The sequence below is a fragment of the Stegodyphus dumicola genome, chromosome 5 (assembly GCF_044657685.1).
Source record: "Stegodyphus dumicola isolate Sdum_Otavi_A_Nest chromosome 5, ASM4465768v1".
NCBI classification, from domain to species: domain Eukaryota; kingdom Metazoa; phylum Arthropoda; class Arachnida; order Araneae; family Eresidae; genus Stegodyphus; species Stegodyphus dumicola.
Window position 1 is genome coordinate 114,076,977 of NC_140772.1, and position 16,962 is coordinate 114,093,938.

Consider the following 16,962-nt stretch of genomic DNA (forward strand, 5'->3'; position numbering starts at 1 on the left):
CTTTTTCGTTGCAATCGGGCACACCGAGTTTATCTATCTATTTGTATATATATATATATATATATATATATATATATATGGTTTCAAATTTTGAGAGATAATATGAGTGTATACCGTGCCCGCAAAAGTCCTTACCCGGTCTTTATTTTCGCAATCATCGGTCATAGACATATACGTACAAAATACGTATAAATACAAAAGAGTTTGTGTTACGCATATAGTGTGTATGTATATGTAATGCATGTACAAAGTGTTTATTTGACGAGCCGGGTAAGAGGGTGGGTTAGCAAATTCTAAAGATATGCTGTTTTTAAATATTTTTAACCGAAAGAGGCGCTACCCTAAATGCTCTCGAAACGTGTATCTGTTTGTGTAAATGAAAAAAAAGTTCCTTCAAACGTAATATGAAATCTAAGAACTTTCACTTTTTTCTTTCTTTCTTTTTCTTTCTTTCTTTTTTTTTATTTTTTTTCCTACAAAATTTATGTCTTTAAATTTAAATATGCAAAAATAAATTGTGTCTACAAAAGCCTAAGAACTTGTGATCACGGTGTAAATTAAATTTCAGCAGAATGAATATTCTCCCACCTTCACGTGTACCTATATCATATGATATCGTTAATAAGGAAAAAGATAAAATACATAAATTAAAAAATAACTCCCGAAATTCTAGATTTGAAATTTTCAAACTTATATATTCAAACAGAAGAATGCTATTGATGATCAGAGTTACCATATCAACAATGTCCAGGAATGCGTATAACCACAATGATATGGTTAACCAACCGTATCCAATATTAAGAAGAAAATATGCAGTCTTTCAAATGGAAAAATACCTTTCATAAAACATTCTGTGTGTCTGGGCGTGCCAGCATGCTTGTGGATAAATGATTTGTTCTTACTAGGCCATCCTGCATGGTAAATAGGGGAAAGTTAGTTAACAGAAAATAAGGTTAAACTGATAGCAAGAATCAAAATATGAATTGATGGATTACCGTAACCTGGAAGTTGCTACGCAAGCTGATTATCGTGTTTAGAATCAGATCCAGAGTCATACAGGTTTCTATACTTTTATTTTATAAATTTTGAGCTACATTAAATTCCACTTTTCACAACATTTCATAATTCATAAAACTTTAAATAGTTATAGGTATTTACTAGTGCTGATTCTTAAATCATTGTCCTTCAGAACCTACTAGACTGATAAGCGAGGTATGGCTCTAGACTGAATCAAAATGGTAATGTCCTACGAAAGTTTAAAAAAAAAACTTTTTATTAAGTCTTTAAATGAAACAGAAGGCATCACTTATGCTACGAAACAAAACTTCGCCACTTTTCATGTTGGGAAAAGTATGTTGATGTTAATAATTATACCTATTCACTTTTTAGATTTCTTTTCAGAAACAGGTTAAAATTCGAGATCCTTCATGATTATTATTATAGTGCGGGCCATTGTATGCATATTAGCGAAGTATGAAGTTAAAATGTCGACTGATGTGTTTGTAGATAGCAAACATACAATGTTTCACTTTCATACCAGTTGCAAAGTAAAGTCCGTGTGCATCGCTTTTATTTCTAAATTAAAAAATAATACAGTTCAGCATTAAGTCTTTCTTTAATAAAACATTTGTACGAAATAAGGCCTTGTGTGTCCTTCTTTTACTGTTTTCCATAGAAGAAAAATACTCAAGGCTTGATCTTGCCAACAAGCGTCTTATTTATCTCTCAACAGTCCAGAATCGCAACTAGATATAACATTTATAAACTGCAGATTGTACAGACCAAATTTTTAAGGATTATGACTAATGTGCGACATTACTACGTGCGAAACTAGTTACTGCTAGACAATCTCAAGATTGAGTCTCTAGATCGATATATGAAAAAGGAAAAGTTTTCAAAATGTCCAGATATTGTGCCATTCTTTACCATTTCTGTACACCTCCTCAATCAAGTTAAAACTCTGAAACCCCTTGCAGCAATTATGCTTGACGACAACTTTCTTGCCTTAACAATCACTGGACTTGTAAACATTTACATTAAACGTTTCTTATTGGACTATGCAGGGATCTGTGAATATCTTTCAAATATATGGAATAGTTTCATATCATGTAATACCAGCTTACGAACTCGCTAAGGATTGCTATTTGGCGACGAACTCGCACGGAGTTAGCGGCTCAATAAGTGTGAGTGTGAACTGTCTATACAAGCACTGAAATCGATTATTCTGAGCCCTGAGATCCGCATTTGTTATTTACACCTTCTCGCACATGAAATTATAAATTTTTGGACTATGCTGTGAATAATTCTACTATTTGTTCATTCCCTCCTATATTGTTATTTTGTTCCGCATGCAATGCGTATCATTTCAGGACTTGACGAGCCAAGCAGACGGCTGGCAGGCACAACCGTCGCTCCCCGTTACTTTCCTTCATCTCCTTATCCAGTACAAACTAAAACAGTTAAAGATTTATTATCGTAATGCGTCTAAAGAAACTTGTCTGAAAGAGCCGGAACGCGTCCTGCTTGAAGACCCGAAAATCGCGCTTAAAGTAGAACATTAACTCTCTTTAACAAAGTAGACTGACTGTTTCGAATAAAAGTTATATCTAAACCACCTTTCACGAAATTAAAAATATTACCATATTTAACTCTGCAATGAAGCAAAGTATAACAAAACTGTCAATTATACACTTGAAGAATAACTCCAGAGGCTATTGTTTTGAGGCATGCGGCTGCCCTTCCAAACCTGAATTTGAAGAACATGGTCATGTGTTTGATTGACTCTTTATCACTTACTTCAAAATTTAAAAGACCATAGTGTTCATCACACTTGAAAGAAAGTCATCAAATTATGAAAGAAAATTTTACTTTACCATATTTTTGTTAAAGCAATGCATTATGTGACAGACTGATAATCGCTGTTTCATGATTATTAAATATGTGCGTTGCTACACATCTGGATATCGTTTTCATATTAATTAGATGATGGTATGCAAATTTGCAAGCATCCGTGTTATTCTACACTGCTGGTCACCCAAATTGCAACACTAAGAAAGACAAGAGATATCACAACAAAATTTATATAGTAGATAACATGTTGACCAAGTATCAAATGACTAAATTTATAGACTTCTGTGAAGTGGTTCCTTCGAGAATCAGTAGCCAGAGTAGCCGCTATTGTTGGAGATCACCGCTGCCACACGCCTCGGCATTGATTCAAAGAGACTTTGGATGTGTTCTTGAGGAACAGCAGACCAAGCAGCTTCCACACGTTGCCAAAGTTGATCTGGTGTGGCAGCTTGGGGTGTAATCTGGGTCAATCGCTCAGCAACCAGGGACCACATGTTTTCTATCGGCGAAAGATCCGGACAACGAGCCGGCCAGGGAATCAATTCAATCTGGCGATTGATGAACAACCTTTGGAAAATGCCTGCCACGTGTGGCCGCTCATTATCCCGTTGAAATATGGCTTGGGAAAATCCTGAAGGTAAAGAAGGACAACTGGCTCCAAAACCTCGGAGATGTAGCGCTGGCGTTTAAAGTACCGGCAATGCGTGTTAGAGGCAATGCGTGTTAGGAAGGCCAGAGTGATATCCAATATCGACCCATACCATAATACCCGGTGTAGGACCAGTGTGACGGTGCATACCGCAGCTGTTCAGCATCCTCTCTCCAAGGTGTCTTCAGACTCGAATTCCACCATCGTGGTGTTGCAGACAGAAGCGTGACTCGTCAGTGAAGACAATTTCATTCCATTCTGACGTCCACATCCATCTTTCATCGCACCATTGGAGACGTCTGCAGCGGAGACGTCTGTGGTTCTGCGTCAAGGGTAGACGAAGCAATGGACGTCTTGCGGACAGACCACTCTACTGTAAACGGCGTCGAATGGTACGCGCAGACACTGGATGATGCGTTACAGACTGAATGTGCTGTGCTATGGTTCGTGATGTGACTGAGCGATTCGTCACTGCCATACGCACAATGTTCCTGTCATCACGTGAAGTGGTGCACTGAGGTGGATGCGAATGAACATGTCGGTCCGTCGTACCCTCCTGCATCCAACGGTCACATATCCGCATGTTTGGTTTCATCCAACACGACTACCGATTTCCCTGAAATATAATCCACATTCTCTGCTTAGTCTCTGTACCTCAAGGCCACTATCCTTCCTCTGTCGAATGATCACTTGATCAAACAATGATCACTGTTTACTAAGAGGCATAATTGATCATTTTTTTGAAAAAATAACAAGAAAAACACAATTGCCGAACTTGAAATCGTCGAAAACTCGAAGCCTTAAATAGTGCTTTCCAATGGCGCCATAGGCGCGCGTGATGTGCGTCTGCGCTAAAATTCTAATCATTTGCATACATCACCTCCGCTAATGAATGTTGCAAGTTTCATGATATTTGCATGCTTCTTCAGGATGTTGCATTTACAATGGCCAGCAGTATATTTTGCTTAAGAATTTATAATGTCATAATTAACGTTATTGCAAAAGGAAATTGCATAGGAATTAAATAAAAATAGGATAAAAATAGGAAAATAGGATCATTGCAGTTGCTCTCATCCAGTATGATATATCCACTTTGCTAGAAGCAGACCTAACGTGTGCAATACCCGACTTAATTTTAAAAATATATATATATATATATATATATATATATGGATTGTCCTTTGAATCATCGACATTATTACAAAAAATATTCCTCGGCAATTGTGTGTGTATAATATTAAAGTATTGTGACTCATCAGAACTAATTCCAAAACGAGGATTAGAGCTGATACAGGTGGAGAACCACACGCTGCTAAATGACGACTAAACGCTCAGGAATATAAACTGTTAATGTTTAGCAACATACCTTAAGAGAACAGTTTAGGAATACAGAACAGAGTAAACAAGTGTAAGAGGTTAAAAGGATAAAAGAAATATAATGAGTGCTGTTCTATTTATCAGAAGCGCCTTTAGCATACTCCCTATACCGCTATACAATACACAAGGTATGTATAATTGACTAAATGTTACCTGCAGTAAGGTAAAAATTCATTAATTTATTAAAAATATTCTATCATCTAATAAAAGTAAAAAGCTGCCCAGTCGGTATAGTGGTCAGGGAAGCTGACTGCGATGCCGAAGGGCCTGGGTTCGAATCCTGGAGAAAGCTTCGTTGTAACTGTCCGTCCCTTCGTAGGAAAGGCGATGGTGGCCCACCTATTAAGTACTTCCATAATAAAGAGACCATGACATCTGGTCTTGTATAGATTAATTGATTGTGTAACATTTGTAGTTATTCATAATCTGCCACTGGCATAATCTGCTACTGGAAAAAAAAAGTAAAAATTCATTAGTGAACAAATAAAATTTGCATAAGAATGCCTAGTAGAAATTACGAATAAGAACTAATTCTTTTCTAGACCAAGAGAGCATTATACGGAAATACAAGTAAAAGGGGATTATTTGTTATTATTCAATATTATTCAAATAAATCTCCTTTACTTGCATTACTAAAAAAGTTGAATAATTTTATTTCTCTAAAATAAAATACAAGCTACACTTTTTCAACCAAACTAAATCAAAAATTATCTAATTAAAATTAAACTAAGACATTATTTTTATTGGTCTAAAATAAGAGACATTTTAATTTCGAGGCTTTATAATTTGCAACTAATTTAAGATGTTTTAATTACGCAAATAAAAAAAGTGCTTTAAAAACAGGTAAGTAAAAAAATATTTTAATTTCACTGGTTTGCCGCCCAGACGGAAAAGCGATTAGTGACTCTGACTGCTGCACCGAAGGTCCAGGGGTGCCTCCATAATAAAGAGACCACCGTTTCCGGCCTTAGTAGTGGCCAATACCTTTGAATGGCTACAGCGTCCCATTGGAGCTCAAGGGAAAAAAAAAAAAAAAAAAAAAAAAAAACTAGTCTTTTAAAGAAAAAACTACGATTACCTTAAATATAGATCTGGATATCCGGATAACTGCAGTTCTACCATATAGCCGGATTATTAATCATCTTACTATTCAAGTATCCATAAATAGAAAAATAAATATTAAATATTACAAAAAGCATTTTTAGATATGATATACGTCTTTAGATACGAAATATTAAATATTACAAAAAGTGTTTTTTGTGGGGAGTATGGTAAAGCTCTGCAGAAAGCAGGGATTAGATCATTAATACATTGTGCACACGAAAAATCCGCGTTCCTCAAAATTTCTAAAAAGGTGTTAGTAAACGTTCAAATTAAGAAACTATGTATGATTTAAAGAAATCTAAATATTGTTCAAATTAAAAGAGAAAAGTGAAATAAATGTTAATTGAAAGGAATTTTATTACTGCTTAATAAGTAGGGCATAACACAATTATTTTTTTAAAGCTTGTTATTTTTGCTTGGGAAATGACTAACACAATTCCTTAAAAGTTTTGCTGTAAGAACCGCATAACCTGTCATAAAGTGTCCTCTTCTTTCTTCATTTGGGTCTTTCTCCATTGAAAAATCACAGACAGTTCCTGCATCTTTTTCAAATATACGTTTAATTTCTTAAACGGTGCGGTAGCTTATTCATCACTATAAGCTGCTTTCACTAACGACTAATGTTTTTAGATCATCCAAATACTTTTTCGTTATTTCTCGATCATCATTTTTGTTTTATTCTTTGACCTCTGCTTTTTACATTTCTGAAAATTCTTTGCCGTCAATCAGTTTCGCAATTTTTAAAATTTCTACAGCTATAGCAAAGTTACCGATGCTCTGCAGCGTTATATCCTATGAATGGAAATCTAGCTTTGGCCAAATAAAATGAAAATAATTAAGAGAACTCGTATCTGAAAATTTGCGTTCCGCAAATCTGCTCTCTGCAAGAGTTTACTGTACTCAATTAGAATGAAAATCATTAATTAAGGCTGAAATATATTGGCGAATGAAGCAGTCTTTAACGAAATGACATGTACACAAACGGGCTTTTTAACTAAGTTTAGAAGACCGAATTTAAAGACTTAATAAAGAGATAACAATGATTAGCCGTGACCAAATTTTCCTATTTCCTGTTTTCTGACGCTCTTCCTCCGAAAAATGAGAGGATATTATTTTAATGCAAAATTTTAACGCTGCTTGAGTCTGAGTGATTTACGTAAACCACCTCAGGAATGGTGCAAATTTTCTCATAAGTTAAAATCTAAAATTAAGCATGAACAATGAACTGTACCAAAAGCCGAAAAAAAAGAGATGTTAAAATTTGAATTTGTGATAAATCTCGGTAAATTTCAGCACACAAAATTGGGATGGGATGATATTGTTATAACGATTAACGTTATGATTGTTCATTATTTATTACAGTTTGCTTAAATATTTTGTAATGTTTAATGTTATGTGATTAAATATAGTTTAGAAACGTTGCAAAATTTTTCATGAATTTAAATCTAAAATGTAGTACTGAATAATAAACTGCATGAAAAGCAGAAAAAAAGTTTTGAAATTTGAGTTGTGATAAATCCGGATAATTTTTCATCTCATAGAATGGGAATAGGAAATGGGATGACATTGCTATGATGATTAGCATTATTACTGTTTAACATGAAGCATTATTTATCACAGTCTTCTTAAATGTCTTGCAATGTTTAAATATAGTGTATTGTTTGAATTCTTCTTTCAATAAAACGAAATATGCATTACTATCGAGTTACATCTTCTATAACATTTTACTATATTTATAACAATAATAGTATTTTATTGTTAGAGCGTAAATATAATGAGAAGTGATAAAAACACTCTAACAATAATGTAATCTTGTTCCTTTCTTTGGAACGCAATACGTTCTACGAAAATGTTTTATAACTTGAAACCAAAATAGATTTTACCTTCTTTAATAATATATGAAACATATATTATAAATCTTTTGCAATCATTTCCGTTTAACGAAGCCACTTACTCAAAATTATTACATTATATAATGCAAAATGGTTTATGCAGTAAAAATAAATTACTACGCTAGTTAAATTAAAAGCAAGTTGATAGTTGAAGTAAATAGCATAAGATGTAAAAAAGCACATATATAATCTAAATGATGCTATTTATTTTCGTACTTTTCAACTTTATGATATATTTACTCGAAAGGAAAGAGAAAATATATGTTTAACCATTTGCGTTTATGAAGAAAAACGCGCATGCTTATTGATATGCAACGACTGTTCCAGGAAAATAAAATTTTCTAAAGTGATTGTTTAAAGTAAATGTTGTCATTGATTTTCAATAAGTCTCGAAAATGATGCTATTTTATTTCTTTAATTTCTTTTTTTTTACTTTTATTTAATTCAAGTTTTCGAAAATGTTTATTTCAAAATTGTTAGATTTTTCTTTCTTTTTTGTGAGCAAGTAGCTGCAGGGAATTTGAAAAAAGTATTCTCAAAAGAATAGAGAATTTTGAAGAAAATAACGGAGCATTCCCATTTGTTTTGAATTTCTTCGAATAAATAAGCATCAGAATACTCGCTTATGTTCTAGATTAAGCATTGTATATGGCACGATGACTGTAATTATTGACTATTGACTCAGAAATATATTAAAAATAGAGATCAATATTACCAGGATAATACTAGGGAATATCATTGTGAAAATTTTAAAATTAGCCAAGGCTCAGCCTTAAATACGTGTGTGTAAGTATGCTGCAGCTTAAGGATGAGTTTTAACAATTTCGGCTCTCTTTTATACTTTTTTTAAATCTAACAAATTTCCAATAAATAGGCAATTAGTTGAAAAGTTGGTAAAAATACTTTGAGATAGAAATATGAATGTTGGACTTGAACGTCTTATTTATTATATTTCAATAACTTTTCTTAATGCAATGAGGACATAAAAGTGGCTCAAGTTTGCGAAAAATGTTATTTCTGAGACTAGAATTACAGTAATACTACGCGTGACGTAAAGTACTTGAAAGTCTCAAGCAATCAGCCTGTTTACTCGGAGAAAAAATCTAGGATGTAATAGCAATATTTTGGGTTCTTTTCAGTTATGTAAAACTTAAGTATTTTGAAGGAAAGAGCAAAATATTGCAAAGAAATTATGAACAGATTTATTTGTGTAATACAGATTCATTCTTGAAATTCTTGAAATGAATGAAAAAGCATTCGCGAGAATAGAATTAATAAGAAATACTTTTTAAATTTCTTTCTATAAATAGTAGAAAAGTAGTAACTGCACAAATATATAATATGTATGATACTACTAGACACCTAGTTAAAAAATGAACTTGAAAAAAAGCGGCGGTTAAACATACAGAGAATCCCTTTACTCATTCTTTGTGCTCACCGGTGGCAGAGCAGATAGGAAAGGATGAACATTGCTAATTCGATTCGGATTCGAATTCAGACTAATAGACAAGTCACGTAAGTGTTTTTATGTATTCTCTCAAATTCAACATAAGTACGAATCAGAAGGCCCTCTACGAAGGATCCTTCTCCTTGGTCACACAGCTCAGGTGTTCTTTGCCATAATCAAGCAAACAAAACTAATGCATACTTTATTTTAACTGACATTCCACTGACAGAGCAACTGATCCACTTGGAGATGGTGCTTATCAGCCTGTTTAAATCCTGCCAGTGTTTATAATTTGGTTCGCAAGTCCGTATGAAGGAAGCTGTCTTTATAGCAAAAGGTAATTAAAGTACAGTGTAAGTAGAGAAGTCAGCCGTGCGGCTAAAGCAGTCTGATTTGATTATACTACTATTAAGTAGAAAGGGAAGTGCGTGTGCTATTCTTTTGGCTTTGGTATAAAAACATAATTGTATTTTTAAGGGTTATCGAAATACTACACTGTTGCAAACATACTCTTGCGCTCATTTGAAAATAGATGTATGGCAATAAACTATTACACACATACAAAGAAAATATACTGTACAATAACATAAATATAAACATACTAAATGAAAATATTGTGCAGTGCCAAAATACTAATAAACTAGTGTATAAATATAGCGGTAGGATTGTATTCCAGTACGAATGCATTTTATTAAAACCGTTATGCAGAATTTACATTGAAGGTAAAAGTTCAAACAGTACTTGAAAAGATATTTAGTGTGCTGATATACCCACTATCTTGAAAATATATGCATATTATGCATTTTTCAGGTTTATTGCATTTATTTTTACTACCCTTAGCCATAGCAATATGCCATCTAGTTATTTAGTCGATTGGAGATTCCATGATCTATTTCAGTGCATTTCTGAATAATGTCTAATTCTATACCTAAAATGTGATTATCCAAGAATATTTTCAGCAGCTTTTATAATTCTTTCTGAAAATCTCTTTTTAATTCATTACGGCATAGTAGCTATGGTTAAAAAATAGAATTTCTTATTTTCATTATATCCCAAGCAAACTTAATCGGACGTAAATTTAGTAAACCTGCTGACTAATCTGAATTTACCAATATCTCATCACCCAGAATATCTGCAATCAATTGTTGGTAATCGTTCGAAACGCAATGAATGAAATAATTCCACTTGCAGCAATATAAAAGCTACTACAAAATTCAAGAGATCTCAGCTGATTTTGATCATTACATCACGATAAAGAAGACTTTTCTGCCTACAGTTAGGAATACCTTTGTAAAACGTTTTCTAAGGCAATTGACCTGTAGTCAAACTGCACTAAAAAAAAAAAAAAAAAAAAAAAAAAAAACACCACGTAACTTTATTCACCTAGCTCGTTCAGTCAGCCGCAAGTACGATTATTGGGCTTCAGGACTCGAAGTGCAAAAAGGAACAATTCTGAGAAACGCATTTTCCTCAGAGCTAACTTGAAAGAGCTGGGCAACGCTGAGGCAAATGCTGGACAACAACGTAATACAATGCAGGGACAAAAATTGCTGTGGAATTGCTGTGCTGCAGTTGTCAACCAATCAGATGAAGATTCTGTTCTGCATAGCATACTTATGGGAGCAATGTTTTTCTTGGAAAGGTTTTTAATTAAGTTTCGCGACCGTAGGTCTGACTAAAGATTTAAGAGTTATCTATCAACATTTAACAGCTTGGCGAATTGAGAACTGGCCAATTTTCTCCTGCCGTCAATAGGGAGATTTTACCAGATCTCTGCACAGTTGAACCCTTTCAGACCTACAGACGCGAAACTCTATCGCTGACCTACGCCAAACAGAGCTTGAGTGGAAATTTTTTTTCTCCAGCCTCATAAAATATTGCAAATACATACGCGAAACAGATCGCTTAAAAGCAACATTTTTGCCAAAGTTACAGGCGCAAACCTGCCTTTCAAGATAATTCTAGGAGATTTACGATTCTAGGAAAGTTCCTTCCTGCGTTTCGCATCCGGCGATCTGATAAGACTATTAGTTGCTCGTACTTTTTAATCCAAATTCCTCGTCGTCAAATGAATATGGGCTTCACAAAAAGGAACTTAATCTTGAGTTTCCCTTTTCGAAACACTGCTTTTCTGTGAAAATGATAGATCATCAGTTTTCAGCATCGAAATAATATTTTTGCTATTGATCACTTCTGAAAATAATCAGAATTTCTATGAAGCTAAATAAATGACTATACTGAAAACCACTGACAATTACGCTTTCTAAGGCAGGTACTTCCACACAAGAGTAAAATCGTTTGGGATCATAGGAAAGACAAATTTCACCGTAGTTACGTTTTTTCAGGTTAGATTATTTTAATAGAACGATTATATATATAAGTTATTTAGCACACGAAGACTATTTGCTTAAGGAGGAAGATGCCGTAGTGGAGGTATTTGTAAGTAAAACTGCTTTGTATTCACGTTATACATAAGGAAAAACATGAAAATCACTAAGGAGTCAGAACTTTCGTTTCTCAATCTTAACTGTTCGGCCACTGGTGGGACCATTCGTATATATTTGGTTCAGTTATAAGTCTTATAATTCACTAACATCAGGAACTGTATCAGTGGCTCTTAAATTTTAGTTTTCACTCATTTGGCAGCTTTTAAAAGGCAGTAGTCCATAAATTTAAATGCTACAGTTAGGTTTTCCGTTTCACATCTTACGCTTTTTCTTGTATTTTAATTTCTATTATTCGTTGTTTGTTAGAAGTTTATTCATTCCAAGCCCTAAGTTTTTTTTTTTTTTTTTTTTTTTTGTTTTAAAACAATTAAGAAAACTATTGCTTAAATTATATATTTTCTTTTTTAAATTATTCATAAGTGAGTCTATCTCATTTTTCTCATTTTCCTACTCCATAGACACAAAAATCTCAAAAATATTTTCATCTTAATACAGTCATAACATTTCAAATGGGAAAAAATTCTTAACTTCAGGACTACAATAGATTTGTTTCCTGTAATGGCGGCGAAAGACAAAAGAATTCGAAACTTTAAAAAGGCTCTTGAGGAAGAACGCCGAAAGGCAAGCAGTACCGGGTAAAATAGAAGTAGCTATAGGTAAAATAAAGGAATCAGCATTAAAAGTCAATGCCGTACTTCATGCGATAGTTAAGCAACCAATTCCTATTTTTTTATTAATATTTATTACTTTTATTACTGCTGTTGTTTGGACGGCTTGAGTGCAAAGTGCCGCTAGCGACAATTTGATCTCGCAGAGTCGATCAGCACTCAGCTGAAAACCAGAAATTCGATTTTTGACATCGACGGGCTCAAATAGAGATAGCAGGGGCTATATACAAAATGTGCCATACGTTTTTTAGAAGATATGAAAGTAAATGGATTATATTAGTAACATAGAACATCCTAGAATTTCTGGTTTGAGGAAATAAACACTTTTTGATAATATTTATAATGCTTAAATTGAAATGAACTACAAATAAATGAACAAATATTAGTCATCCCGTGCAGGCCAAAGCTTTAATTCTTTGCGGTCTATTGTGTAACGTCTACTATGTTCATAGCCATCTCTAATTTACAGTTGTGCTTGAGGTTTTCCATTAATAAAGTATTTGTTGTTTTAAAAATTCTACGTGGAACCTGTTACAAATGCTGATAACATAATTACTAACAGATGAGTTAAACGCAAAATATAATGCAATAATTTTGCGCGGAAATTTAGCTGATTCTAACATTTTGACTGAGATGAGCAATTAACGTGAAGTGCTTCGGTACTTCTAATCAAAGGATCACAATCCTACCCCTTTGATCATATTATAGGGACGATGAAGCAAAAGACGGACGCCTTTAAAAGAGAGAAATTGGACCTACAATCCACATCTCTTAATATAGATTTATTTTTTTCAAATTTTGCCCAGTAAAATGGCTTATCGCAAGAGATTAGCTGTAATTGAACAGTGATATGATGAAGGCTGAACAGATTTTATAGGCAGAAGAAGAAAGACTTCTACTAAAACTTATGTTTAGCCTGTTTTATCGAGAGGACAGTTGGCTTAATTGCCAGCGGTAATCTCTTCTAAATAGTTGGGATCTTTCGGTTGGTTTATTTGATTATGGCAAAGCCCGCGAGGGCTGTCTGTCTAAGAGATGCCTTCTGGAGGATTTTGGGGAGAACTATAACTAATACCCATACAGCTAGACCGTTCGCCTGAAATCGAACCCAGGTCGAACTACTGTTCGACCTAGGTTCTGTCGACTGTTCGAACTGTGTTCAGCGGTTTTACCACTCTGACGCTGGTGGGCCCTGGACCTTCTGGAATTTACATCCCTCGAACTGAAGCGTGCTGTCACACTTACATCTGCTCAATTGTAGCTAATATAGAAGCAATATTTTTAGAAAAACTGTGCATTCAAACAATTCCATTCAGCTATAAATTTTTAATTAATAACTTTTGTTTTCATTAATTTATAAAAATTAGCATAAGTAGAGGAGAGACGCATTATATTATTTTCGGAACTGACATAGTGAGTTGCTAAAACCTTAATGGTAACTACTTTTGAAGTCGATATGTATGATACAGCGACAGTATGTTTCAGTTTAGGCAAGTTAGAAAGCATTATTTGCTTATATAAAGAAAGAAGAGGTATCAAAAAAGGTAAACTCAAGAAATTCACTAACTTACTTTATGTAAAATTTAAAAACTCACTTTTCATCACATCGTGTTCACATTTTTAAGTTTATTTACTAGCCTCAAATACTGAGTATTCTCTATTACATCTATTATAGTGGCATAATTTACTTTTACTATGCTATTAACCTTATCTTGAAGTAGTTTTGAATTTACTGAAGTTACGTTTTTTACGTAGTTTACGTTTTTCTCCTGAATTAACATTAGTCGTATCACACAGCATTCTGTAAGCAGAGTAATTTTAAAAGTAAAGTAGTCATTTCCTCAAAAGGTACATAATCTTTTACATCGATTTCAATTGAATTTGAAATTATACAAGTGACACATGGGAGGGAAATAATTTTTTAATGAACATTAATATCAGACTTAGATTTGAACAGGTGTGAAAGGAATGCAACTTATGTTACGTAGAAAAAATCACATTTGGTTGGCGATGTTCATTTCCCACAATGCAGATTCATGTCGAGAGATGGAAATTACCCCATACGAGTTCCAGTGTCTCCGGAGATCCGTAAGATGTTCATGAAATGGATATCCTACTGGCCTGTCTTACTTGCTCCATATTACTGGAACCACGCATTTTGTTTGACAGCCGAATTCATTGCCACTATACCATCAGCGCAATCTCTGTTCTACTTATTTGTTTTTCTTGGCTGATGATATTCATCTTTTAGTAAGCTAAAAATTTAAGATTCACTAATGCAATTTTAAATTCCTGCTACTTTATTTGCGCTCAATTGTAATTAATGTTTTAACAATTTGTTCTAAAATTATGTTTTAATTTATTCTATATGATTTTAACTGTCACAGATAAGTAAATATTAAAACAGACGTAATATACACCTGACTTTTGTCAAAAATGAATTTGTTGTGATAAATGATCTTATTCAACACTATCATTCTCTGCAGTATTTATATTTAAAATTTAATAAAATTTTCGCAATCACTTGGAGCTATGCTGTGAGTTTCCTGTATTAGTTTCTCGAAGCAGAAAATAAAACAAAAATCACCGCCATCTTCCGGCATTCTATAACAAATTAAGACCAAACAAAAAGGCCTTACAAATCACACAATATCTCCTCCCTTTCATATCTTCAGAAACAGTCCATCATATATTCTCGTTGCTTCGAAACAAAGCATCAAGTATTGACAGATCACATGGCATAGTCTTCACTGAAGTCCATAGAGCCATCCCTAACACGTTGAAAGATTTCTTAAACAAATGCTGAATAGCGTGTACATTTCCATCTTCACTGAAACATCCACATGTGATACTTTTCCTTAAAAAAGGCAAGGGTAAAAATGACCCAGGATTATACAGGCTTCCATCCGTCAGTAAAAGCCTCACGAAACTGAATTTGAATCGTCTGAATTATCACCTATATACCCCAAAAGCATAAGAAAAAGACCAATTCAATTTTCTAGAAGGAATCTCAAGCTCGAATTCTGGAAGGAATCCGTGCTCTGCGGGCATAATTTGAAAAGATATGCCAAACATTACCCGCAAGAATTCTTGTAACCAACGCGTAACTTGACGTAACGATAGTGTTTGATAACATCTGGTGGTGGGGCATCGGGGTTTTTTAAGTTCTGCAACTGGTAATGGTCAGGTACAGGTAGAAACTAGGCCAGCACCTCTTTAGTACTATAGGAATTGAGGTATTGCTGTACCTAGCTATATGTTAAGCTTACGCGCTGATTTGGAAATTAGAGAGAAAAGACAGTTGGGAGGGGACAGCCCGAAGGTCTCCCATTCCTCTTCCCCTGCCAGCAATATTTTTAGAGGATTTCGGCTGACCGTTTATTTTGAGTATGCTTGCCGTGCATATACTACACGCTTACAAACATTCATGAAAACTCCGGGATTTCAGCTTGAAACCTTCAGTAAGGCAGTCAGCGTAGCAAATCACTATGCCGTGTGGGTAGCTATAATTGTTTAGAATCAGTTATATATTAATAAGACTAATTTCTGTAAATAAGGTTAATTACATCCATGCTTTAACCGGGATTCAAACCTCGGGCTCTTTGGACATAATGACCTATTAAGGATGCCTACACGCTACTGGCCAACAGTTCAGTCAAAGGGCGCAGGTACGTACAGAATAAATTTAAACAAAGGCAGCCTCGAAGGAAGCTGTTTTAGCTCCCACTTTAGAATGTAGCAAACTTAAATTAGTGAGCATCATAAAGATGAATTTTATGAAATAATTTTTAGTTTGTTTTATTTCATTTTGAAATCTGATAATGGCCGGATACTCGCAGTGGTTTACCTTATAGCTAACCACTTTTAACAAAATTAGTTTACCTTTTAGCGAAATTCAGTTCTTAGGATTCGAAACCTTTGCGAAAATCACATACACGCTGAAGAGTCAGGAAATCTGGTACTGAACTTAGAATACTGATTTTCAACTAGCATTTAGTTCTTTTCTTCCGTTTAGTAGTTACCTAATATATTACCTTACGGCCTTTCACAAATCTGAGAGCTACGAAAAGTAATTTTCATGACAATTAAAGTTCAGAATCACACTGTCTTCCGTAGACAAAAAAGTAAATGCACTCTAAAAACATTTTAGGGGTGAAATATCGAAACTAGCCTCACAATCAAGTGCGTAGGAAATGTTAATAACTGGTAAATCTGTCAGATAGTGACCCACATAAACGCTTCTGGAGTTTTGAATTCTTCAAAATGCTGTCGTTTACTCCTTTCAGCTAACGAGTCCTTTTCGACAGCAAATTACTGTTAAGTAATCACACCTATTCGATGCAGGAGAATTTCAGATAAAACGTTGTACGTACGATTTAAATACAAGATGAGTTCAAAATATAGTTAAATTCAAAATAACGATGCAAAGAAAGTTTAAAATAAAAATTTGGATCGTGCAAGGTGATCTGCAGTAAATAAACACATTAACAGTAATACACCATGCGTTACACGATATGTTAACAGTAAT